This window comes from Lolium rigidum, chromosome 6, assembly GCF_022539505.1.
Source record: "Lolium rigidum isolate FL_2022 chromosome 6, APGP_CSIRO_Lrig_0.1, whole genome shotgun sequence".
Taxonomy (NCBI): Eukaryota; Viridiplantae; Streptophyta; class Magnoliopsida; order Poales; family Poaceae; genus Lolium; species Lolium rigidum.
Genome location: NC_061513.1, coordinates 330428790 through 330439213, shown reverse-complemented (window position 1 = coordinate 330439213; position 10424 = coordinate 330428790). Strand labels below are relative to the sequence as shown.

The following is a 10424-nucleotide window of genomic DNA, read 5'->3' as shown; positions in this document are numbered from 1 at the left end:
CTGCCATGGTTTGGTCGTCCGGCTGAAGCCGCTGACGGAAAGCCACGAGCGGCCGCCGCCGTGCGGTAGCTTTCCTGGTCTACGGAGCCTTTTTTAGGAAAATATGAAGATCCTTTCAAGGACTCGAACATTTGTAATTAGATGCAACATTTTGATCCAGCAATTGAGGCCGACCACACACTGTTGGTATAATTTGATTCCGAGTTTCTAAGGCTATTTACTGTCCTCATTCTTTCACGGGTTCCTCTGTCTCGGTCTGGTTTGATCTGCAATTCCAATTGTCTTCTACACCTTTACCATGCTTTTGGTAATATATTATTCATCCTGGAAGGAGTACTTTAGTTCCTTAGCAAACTCATGTTAAAATTCGAGATGTTCTGATTCCCGTTTCTTAAAAAATCTTGGTTGCAAATATTGGATGTTGTTGCCTCCACGAATTTGGCATCGTTGATGCAGACTGCAAATGTGTTTGCACATACAGGCTTTCCTAGTCGAGATCTGCTCTGCTGGAGAACCCTTTCCCATGCCCCGATTGTCTCTCTCAACCCTCCCCTCCCCTAGCGCGCGTTTTGCATTTGCTCCTACCGAGGCACGAAGCCGGTCAGATTGGAGCGGGTCTCCTCGCGCAGCAGGTCGACCCACGATCCCCTCAACGTGGTTCAAAATATGTTGATGGAAGCCCAGAAGGAGCGCACTGCGCGCGGAGGAAAGGGACCGCTGATGCTGCGCGGTTGGAGGTTGGAGGCGAGGCAGGAGCCATGGCCTGGAGGCCACGGTTGGAACTCGGGGTCTGGCCCTGCGCTAGGCCCGGCGGGTGGGGTTACTGCGGCTGCGCGGCGGCCGCCGGGGTGGTTCGGCGGTGGGGCGGACGGTGGCCGGCGGTCAGCCTCGAGAAACCGTCGGTGGAAGGCGGAGCTTTCTTTGTGAGATGTTTTGTCTTTTTTTTGTTCGATTTAAAGGGGTCAGATCTGAGTGGATGCAATTTTTTCGATGGGAACGGACATGGAGGCATACTTTTTGTCGGCAGAACAGCCACGCTCCCCTTCCGAACGCGAGAATCTTCTCTTTTGTATTTTTTTTCATGAAACTGAACGGGTACAGTTCTGCCTTTTTCCCACGGATAATGCACGATCGTGGCTAACGGAGGCCTAAAGGCAACACGAATCACCGAACCACATCAAACGACTCTAAAGACGTGCGCAGCTATCCACCTAGTTAGAAAATCCGCGTCGTTAATTATATATATATTATGAGGCAACTTAATCAAATGTGTTTTCATTCGAGAGAACTTGTCAAAATTCAAGTTAATTAATTTATCACGATAATTATATAATTAATTAATGAATCTGAGGGATATGTTATACAACATGATCGATATATATAGGCCATGTATATTTTAATTGGTGTTAATCTACGGTTTGCTAGCTAGCTGCTATATATAGAGCATGTTTTTATTAGATCGGGTTATATCTAGTATAGTTTAGAGTTATGTGTTTTAATTAAGTAGGGTTAATTAGCTAGGGTTAGTTACATATATATGGTTTAGGGTTAATGCATGGCACAATTAATTTAATTAGAGGACCGCGAGGCACCCTTGGGCTGCTCGATGCACAATTAAGTGACGTTGGCCTATACATAGGGTTTAATTAGGGTGTAACGTCCTAACTTTTGCAACCTTGTTTAAGTGTCCACGTTGCAAAAATCACGAAGTTTTGCTTGTATTGGCATATTTTTGATTGAACTGCTTATCTGACTCTGTTTGATGAGTGATGGATGTTGAAATAGTGCTTAGTGAAGTTTCTCAACCCACATCTTCAAGTATCAAGAGAAACCCTTCAGCTATGGCCACTCTTGTATTACCTTAACCCCATCTCTTCAAAGGTATTCGAAATTTTTGACAAAACACAAAACCTCTTTTGTTCTGCCCTATGACCCAAAATTTTGATTCAAAAGATTTTGCCAAGAACCTTTTATTTTAAAATTGTCTATGGTCACCTCTGATCATAGTATAAAAAAAGGGGTTTCTAAAATTATTTTTGATACAAAATATTTGCCAAATGATTTACCCTTACTTTGTGTGACTTTTACAAAATCTTTTATGCATGGTATCCTGAAACAAAATGGAATGATCCTCATTTTATTCTACTTTAACTATGGGTCATTCTACTCCACCTTCTAAAACCTTCTCTCTTTCCGAAACTTTTCAAAATAAAATTTCTTATCTAGTTTAAATCTAATAAAGGCCAATGCAACAAAGCTCAATTTTAGGACTAATTGATCTGTGATCCATTATCCATGGCATTGGCTTTGCCACTAATACATCTCATTGATCTATCATTTAACATCATCACTCTATCTATACATAATCTTTGTAGATGATCATTTATCCACCAAATGAATAATCTCCATTTCATCCCTATCTCATAACACTTGCTTTGTATCCTTGAAATAAATCTAAACTCTAAAATTGACCAATGATCTTATGGCTTCGCCAATTTTCAAAACTTGGACCTCCTTCCGATTTGACCTAACCACTACAAAACTTTAAGCCTCCCTATTTTAGACTTCCAAAATATTTCTAGTTTTATCCAAACTTTTTTTTTAATATTTTCTCCAATAAAATTAGGAAATGCTACTGATATGGTTTGACATATCATTTCCACCCAAAACTAATTTCCATAAAAAAAATTCTTTATTCGATTTTCTTTTTATAAAATGCATGCTTATCATACTTATGCCCTGTCTCTCTTGTCTCGCTTATTTAATTATAAGAAAAATCTACCTTGCTTTGTTAAGCAAGTAGAACATTTTAAAAGAACTATCTATCAACCTCAACACTTCTGCAAAACCATGATTGGATCGTATACTATCTAGATTCCATCTCCATCTCCATTTTTTTATGATCACTTAAATCTTTTCCAACATCAATTTTTGAGCTAAACATCATCAGTTTCACCACCTAGCTAATCTACCCTGTGCATTGGGCGGTTTGTGAGCCATCTAGACATGGCATAAGTGGAGGGCCGGTCATGCATGTCTAGTTGGAGGCATTCGTTTGCTCTCTCTATGTCTCATTATGGTGCTGCACATGTCCAGCACTTGACCACTCAATAACCTTTCTCCCTCTCTTGGACGGCATGTACTGTAGCTCTACAGCGTTTCCCTCTAGTGATTGGTTTTGGGATGATGGAAGAAAGAAAAGGAGAGACACATGCATGGCATGAACATTGGTAAAACAATCGCTGCAGCCCTACTTCTCCCTCTAAACCGTGCCAGAGCTTGCACCACGACCCCAGAATCCCTCCTCCTCGTGACCGCCTCACCTCTCTCCTGTTTGTCCTCCGTGCTTGGAGCACGCAGCCATGCCAATGGCATGCACCGTTCATAAGTCGAGCTCCTCTGCCCGAGCCACCGTGCCAGTACCCTCCCAGCACCTTGCCTGATGGAATAACACTCACGTCCCCGTATTTGTCCTCTTCTCCCTGGACGAAATCGACCCGTTCTGGGGCGCCGACGCATTGTCGAACACCTGGCGGGCGTGCGTTCGGCGTCGTCGCACCGAGCCGACCTGCCCTCCTCGCGACCTGTCGCTTCGCCATCAGCCCCGAGTCCAGTCCCTGGAACACTATACGCACGCTTGTCCCTCCTACATGTCGTTTCCTCCCATCCTCATGCGCCGCCCTAGCGCTGGCCAGTGCGCGCCCGCCGTCGCTGCGTAGACTTGACCGGTCGAGCTGCTCCACACCCTGCGCCCTGCCTCCTCTCTCCATACCTGCACGCCGTCCTCGAGCCTCACACGCTCCCCTCTCTGTCCCTTCACCACTATCCCGCCCTACCCAGCTCCAGCACCGCCCCGGTGCCCAATGGATGAACATGGGCGACGCCACCCCCGCCCTTTTTAATCCGATCTGAGTCGATGTACTCCTCTGTTACCCACACGCTCCCCCTCATCTCTCCAAGTCTAACCTGAGCGCGTAGGCTCTTCTCCTCCCTCCTACTCGCCTTGGACGACCAGTTTTCTTCCGGGGTCCGCTCGTTGTTGAGCAGCTTCGCGACCGTCTCAGCCTCTCTCTGCCCTCTCCCTCCGACCCGACAGAGCCTCCCCCAACCTGTCCTCTCGCCTCAGACTCCTCCTGGCTCCTCTTACCTCTCTGGAGCAGCCCCGCGCCTCTCCTTGTCCCCTTCTTCTTGGTCGCGCACGCCGCCCCGAGCCGCCTATCCGCGGACGCCACACGTCGTGGCAGTGAACCGATCGGCCTAGATAAATAAAGCCCGATCCCGCTGCTACCCAGGTCTGAGCCTCAGGTTGCAAGCGGGGCGAGATATCCCGCCACGCCGCTGGGCCGCCCCGCAAAAAAAGCCCGCGCGGGGCCGCTAGACAGCCCGCAAACCTACTCGCGGGACAAACCGGTCATGCCGCGTGGTCCGCTAGAAAACCGCAAAACTGCGTAACCCGCGAGACGCCCTCGTCCAGACGCGAACGCTCCCTAGTCCCCACGACCCCACCCTCGTTGACCAATAAAGACTGGACGACGCCGCCGCCCCGCCCCTCCGTCGATGCCCCGACCTCCTCTTCCCACCGCCCTCCCTCCGCAGGCTCCCTCTCGCAATTCCTGATGGAGAAGTTGACGGCGGCGCGGACGCCATCTCCACATCGGGACCTACATCAGCGCCGCCGCTCGCAGTTCCTCCATCCAGATCGGCGCCCCAGCTCACAGTTCCTCAATTGACATCGGCGCGCTCGCTCGCAGTTCCTGATGGAGTGGCCGACGGTGCCGCCGCCGCCATCTCCACATCTGGACCTACAAAGGATCTCTGCCATCGGGACATACAAAGGACCTCCAAGAAGTATCTCTGCCATCTTCAGAAATCACTGCAGCTGCAAATCAAGGTATGTGACCCAGATCTCCAAGGATCAGCTAGACACCTGTAGTCCTGTATGCCATTTGATACTAGACGTGATTTCTGCTGCTTTGCGTTCTCATTCCAGTTGGTCAGATGGAAGCCTAACGAAATATGGAACGAACCTGTGTCCTCACTGTTCTGTATTTATTTCTTTCAGTTCTTAATTACAGCAGCATACATCATCTACAGAATCTCCAGACCATCCGGTTTCTAGCTTATTATTGATTGCGTGGTGTAGAATAATGCTCTGAACTTTTTTCTTTTTCTTGAGCTGGATGCTTGCATTCATGCTTGCTATATGCTTGGTTGATTGGTACACACAATTATCTATCTAGGAGGTAAACATGGCTTTTTAAGCATACCTGCATTAACAAATACCTATTGCTCTGTTTGGTAATGGCAACTTCTGTCTGAATTACGCATACAAGTGATGTTGTTTATGCAAAACGTGCTGATATTTTTGAGCATTGATTGCAACATTAGGTAAGCATTAGTATTTTCTCTTTTCATTTAGTATCTTGTTTAGCGGAATTATTCAGTCTGATACAAAAACAAGAGATGAGAAAGAAGCCAAGGATTCAACTAGCTGTGCAAGCATGAGTACTATAGAACCTACAGACTGCTATAATCTATTACTGTTCTATTAGTTACAGCAGCATATACATCACCTATGATGCTATTTCTAATATCTGCAAACTATAGCAATTTGAGGGAATCATTTGTTGTATAAAATAGAGTTGGTCTCTTTTCCTAAAAAATCTAGCATTGTTCTCATGTGTAGTCTGTCCTGCACTTTGATCCTGTTGTATAAATTGCTAAATCATGATTATGTGTTGTGATGTATCATTTTGTTCAAGTAATCACTGATCAGTTGGTTCTTTAGTTTGTTACTGCAGCTCAAGGTTTCTAGTCATAACCTGAGTAAAATTGTCTCCCTGCATTATATCATTCTGTTATCTCACTGTCCCTTAGTTGCTACTCCATGTGTATTTTAGAAATAGAATTTTCTAACCTTAAATAGTTAGTACTACTCTTTTGCATCATTCATGAAATCCTCTACATTTGTATGTCAGTGTGCTAGCATCTTGATTTACTTCTCTTTTCCAATTTATTTTGCAGGTTTCAGTGCAAACTTAACAACTCCCTTGGATGTGATCAAGACAAGACTGCAAGGTGAAGGATCAACAACTAGGTACATGGCAAATCTGATCTGAGCGAAAAGAGTTCTCCAGCGCAGCTCTTTGGTTTCTTGAGTTGGTTCATAGCTTTTTTTTTAGAGATTGAAGGTGCTTCATGTTAGAATTATTCTTGTGCTTAGTCTCATACATTGGTTGATAATGCTGTAATAATTAGCTAAATATCTGTGACCTGAACACATTTGCCCCCTTGTCTTGAAGTGATAACCATATCACTACTGCAGATTGGGTGCTTCAGTACTGTTGCTGATCGATGGAAATCTGATACTGGAAGTTGTAACTTGATGGTTCAGTAGTGAGCACTGTTGTGTACTTGGTTTTGTTGTATATCACCATGTGTATAAGTTGCAAGCTGCGGTGATCGGGATCAGCTAGCTAGCTAGATACTTCCGCTCGGTCATCTAGCTAGCTTAGCTCGCACCGATCGATGCTAGCTAACTACTTCAGATCAGGGTAGCTATTTACTTCCGATCGATCGGGCTAGCTAGCCCATGCGGGACAATGCGGGATGATGCAGGCTGCCGCACTGTCCCGCGCTATGTCTTGCGGTCTGTTGCGGCAAGCTGCGAACGTCCAGCGGCCTGGCGCTATCCCGCAGCGGTCTGTAGCGGCCAGCCACATCCCGCCCCGCCTGCAACCATATCTGAGCCTCTTCACAATCCCCTCCTACGGCTCTCTCCATCGTCTCACACCGCCAGTTCGCCGCCACGGCCGCTGCACCATCGCGGGCAACCTGCAGACCACCGCCACCTCTCAACCGTTGCCATCTCCCCATCATCTCTGCTCTCTATCCCTGCTCACGCTCTGACCTGCCCTTTTCCTGCGTACAGGGAGCGCCGCGGATCGTCGCCTTCGTCGACGTACGCCCGTGAGGTTGCCGGTCGGGCCGTCCTTGCACTCGCCCGGGAGCGTGCATGGGCGCGCGACTCGGCCGGTTTCTCCGCAGCGACCTGCCACTCCGGCACGCCGCTTCCACCTCGCCGACCTCCGTCTTCGCCCTCAGGTCCTCCCAGGGATCCCCGCGGAGGCGGAACCACTCCGTCGTCGAGCGGCCGGCCGTCGTTGCCGTTCCCGACGCGGAACTCGCACGTACGTACTCATCCGCGTCCACGCCCGGGAACCTCCGCGTGCGTATCCTGGGTGCAGCTCCAAGCCACCCCAGTCCGCTTCCGCGTCCATCCTGCACCGCCGGCGTTGCCCCAGAACACCCCAAGGCAGTGGCGAAGGACGAAAAAAATCTAAGGTAGGGCGAACTTTGAATGATGTAAATACCAAATAGTCCTAAAAAGTAGTAATATCTTAATACAATAAAAATAAAAATATTTGATTATAAGTATAACCTAAAAAAACATACCAATAATGCTAACTCAACGACAAAGCTTTACATCTTCTTAAAAAAAATATGATGTAATTCAAATAATCAAGATGTTTGATCATCCCTCGTTCGATGTGCAACTCGATTTTGATTATTTTTGTTGCCTGAAAATTCCTTTCATTTGTTGATATCGTCATGGGTAAACCCTATGTCATCTTAATGGAGTAATAACACGGTCGGAGAAAGTATTACTTGTCTTTAAAATATCTAAAAATCTTTAATTCTACAAGTATGTATAATGAATAACTCGAGCTTATCTTGCATATACTAGGATACATTCAATAATAAATCTGTGTAATACAATCAATATTATTCACATTGAATCTAAAATACGAGTTATATTTGGAGGTAAAAATAGTCTATGTTTTTTGCCTGTAATCGATTTTGCGCAGCGTTTTTACTGAAACACGCATAACTTTCTCATACGGAGTCCGTTTTCGATGTATGACCACTCAAAATTTTCAGAAAAAACACGCGCATCTAAATGTATTTACCAAAAATCAAGGTAGGGCGGCTGCCCTACCTTGCCCTACTGGGAGCTCCGCCCCTGCCCCAAGGTGAGCCTCCATCTTCTCTCCTTCGCTCGAGCGCGGCAACGCGGCCCCGTGCTGTTCTTCGTCGACCAGTCTCCGTCGTCGACCGGTAGCAACCCTGCCTGGATCGTTGGATCAAGATCCCCTGGCTGCATGCAGCCCAGGCTCGCATGGCTGCAGGCCCCGCCGGGGCTGTGTTTGGCTGTGGCCTTCCGAGAGCGCGGACGCAGATCCGGGCCGTCCCAGCACAGTACTGGCCGGATCTGTTGATCCCGGCCCATTTCCTTTTTTGTTTAAATTTGGGATAAATCTGCCAGTAAAGAATCCTGTAGGTTTCGAAATTTATAAAATTCCTCGAGTGTCCAAATTTGGTGATTCAAGTTGCTGGATGCTCATAAATAATTTCTAAACCACATAAATTGCATAAAGGTTGTTTACTAGTGCAGATTTGTGCTGATAAATAAACTTCTAAAATGTGTCAGTTTTAGTATTATATTAATTGTAAGAATTGTGTGAAATCTTTCTGAGTGAATCCAATTTTTCTGAAGATTAAAAACCTTTACCTCTGTTTTGGCATAGGTCTCGCATGCAGGAGTTCCCTGGATCTTGTTTGTTTAGTAAAACAAATTCTATCCAGTAAGCTATTCACAGATTTTTTTGTTTGAAAAATAAAAGGGATTTTGTAGCAAATCCAAATGCTTCTGGTAGCTACCATGTTAGGGTGCATTTGAGTCCAGGGAAATATTTTTGTGACTTATATTTAATTTCTGGGAATTTATAACCAAAACAGGGTACCTTTTTAGTATAATTTTTTGTAAATTATTTTATAGGTCAGAAAAATACCAAACCAATTTTGGTAGATCAAATTTTTCAGTACCTATCCAGTGATATGTTTGTTACTGGTTGGATATGCTCTGATGACTGCGTGCCTTGAAAATGGTTGGATCTAGTTTCTGCATTGTCAAAATATTTAAAAATATTTAAAAGCTTATTTTTGAAAACTTCCAGTGCATGTGAGTTCCACATGTTAATAGCTTCCAGTAGATATGCTGCATGTATTTTTGTGAGCAACAGAAAGATTTAGGTCATTTATTTAGTTCCTAAGCCATTTCTGGTTTTATAAAAATCATATCTATTGTTTTAAAAACCCAAATTTAGTGAATCCAATTTCTGTAGCTTTATAAAGTAAATCTTTACTCTCTGTGATTTTACCAAATTTTATGTGCATTTTTATGAAGTGGTTTGTTAATGTGGTGTTATTGCTTATTTTACCCATAGGGAAATTGTGTTGTCTTTGTTTAAAATGTTTTGTAATGAACTTTGGCACCAGAACCTTTCTGGTGGTTTCCAAGATTCATTACCTACCAGTACTTATGCGGATTATATCTTGGTGTGAGCTAAAGCCTTTTCAGCTAATAGCTGTTATGTTAAGGCCTTTTCGAGTAGCGGTGAAATCAGCCCTGTTATAAGTAAGATGACCATCTTGCCATAGGTGCGATTTGATTGATTTGTTTAGTGCCTCTGATTGAATTGGTTTGCTACTAGGTTGAGTGTGTGGTTGGTTCTATGGTTATGTGTTGATTGTTCGCTTTTTATTTTGCGACGTTAGAATGCGAACGCTACCGGAGAAGGAGAGGATCTTGGTGAGGATTTCGAAGAGGAAGGAAAAGCAGAAGGTTCGTGAAGATGAATTCCAGGGACAAATAGCCAACCAAGGCAAGCCTCCTCTTGTTGCATACCTTGTCCTAATTATCTTACTCTTGCATTATTACAAGTTTAATAAATTGCATGGTTTTATTTATTATGTGAGTGGTTATGCCACTCGAAATTTTATTATTCCACCCTTACGGGTGCAGCCCTCGTTGATACCTACTAAACAAATACCTTTTAGTGATATGGTGATTAACACCCTATCCTTCTTGTCGCCGCTTTTCAAGAAAAGCTGGACTATAGGTTGGGAGCCCTGTTGAAAAAGGTTTGAGAAAAAGTTTTCAAGAAAAGAAATTCTTCGAAAACCTTGGAATGGGGTAGCCCTGCCCAAGTGTGAGTTTATGAAAAGGAAAAGGTTTTGGGAAGAAAATTGCTGGAGGCAAGTGGAGATAAAAATGTTTTCGAAAACCTTTGGTGACTGAGTACCTGAACCGGACCTAGCCGGCACAACCACATTACCCTTTAGTGGGACTGGGCGTAGCGTAGTAGTTTGTCTCGCCTTAGTTTGGGTCCCGCAAGTGTAAGGGGTAGTCCGATCATGGACACCTATCGACCGTGGCCTCCCCGACGAACCGAGGACGCCTTTCCATTGCGTATCGATGGCAGTGGGTACAACCTATGAGCTCCCATTGAATAATGCCCCGCGGTTGGTCGCGGCATTCCGGAGGGTCGAGCTGGTCGGGGAATTTGCTACTCCCGGGTAAA

The 10424-nt window shown here is 45.2% G+C and overlaps 1 long non-coding RNA gene across 1 annotated transcript; it reads left to right on the top strand.

Moving 5' to 3' along the window:
• Positions 1-4561: 4561 nt before the first annotated feature.
• Positions 4562-6381, top strand: LOC124659145. Its single transcript, XR_006989457.1, has 2 exons — positions 4562-4891; positions 6025-6381. It is a non-coding gene; the product is annotated as an uncharacterized LOC124659145 (long non-coding RNA).
• The last annotated feature ends 4043 nt before the right edge of the window (positions 6382-10424 follow it).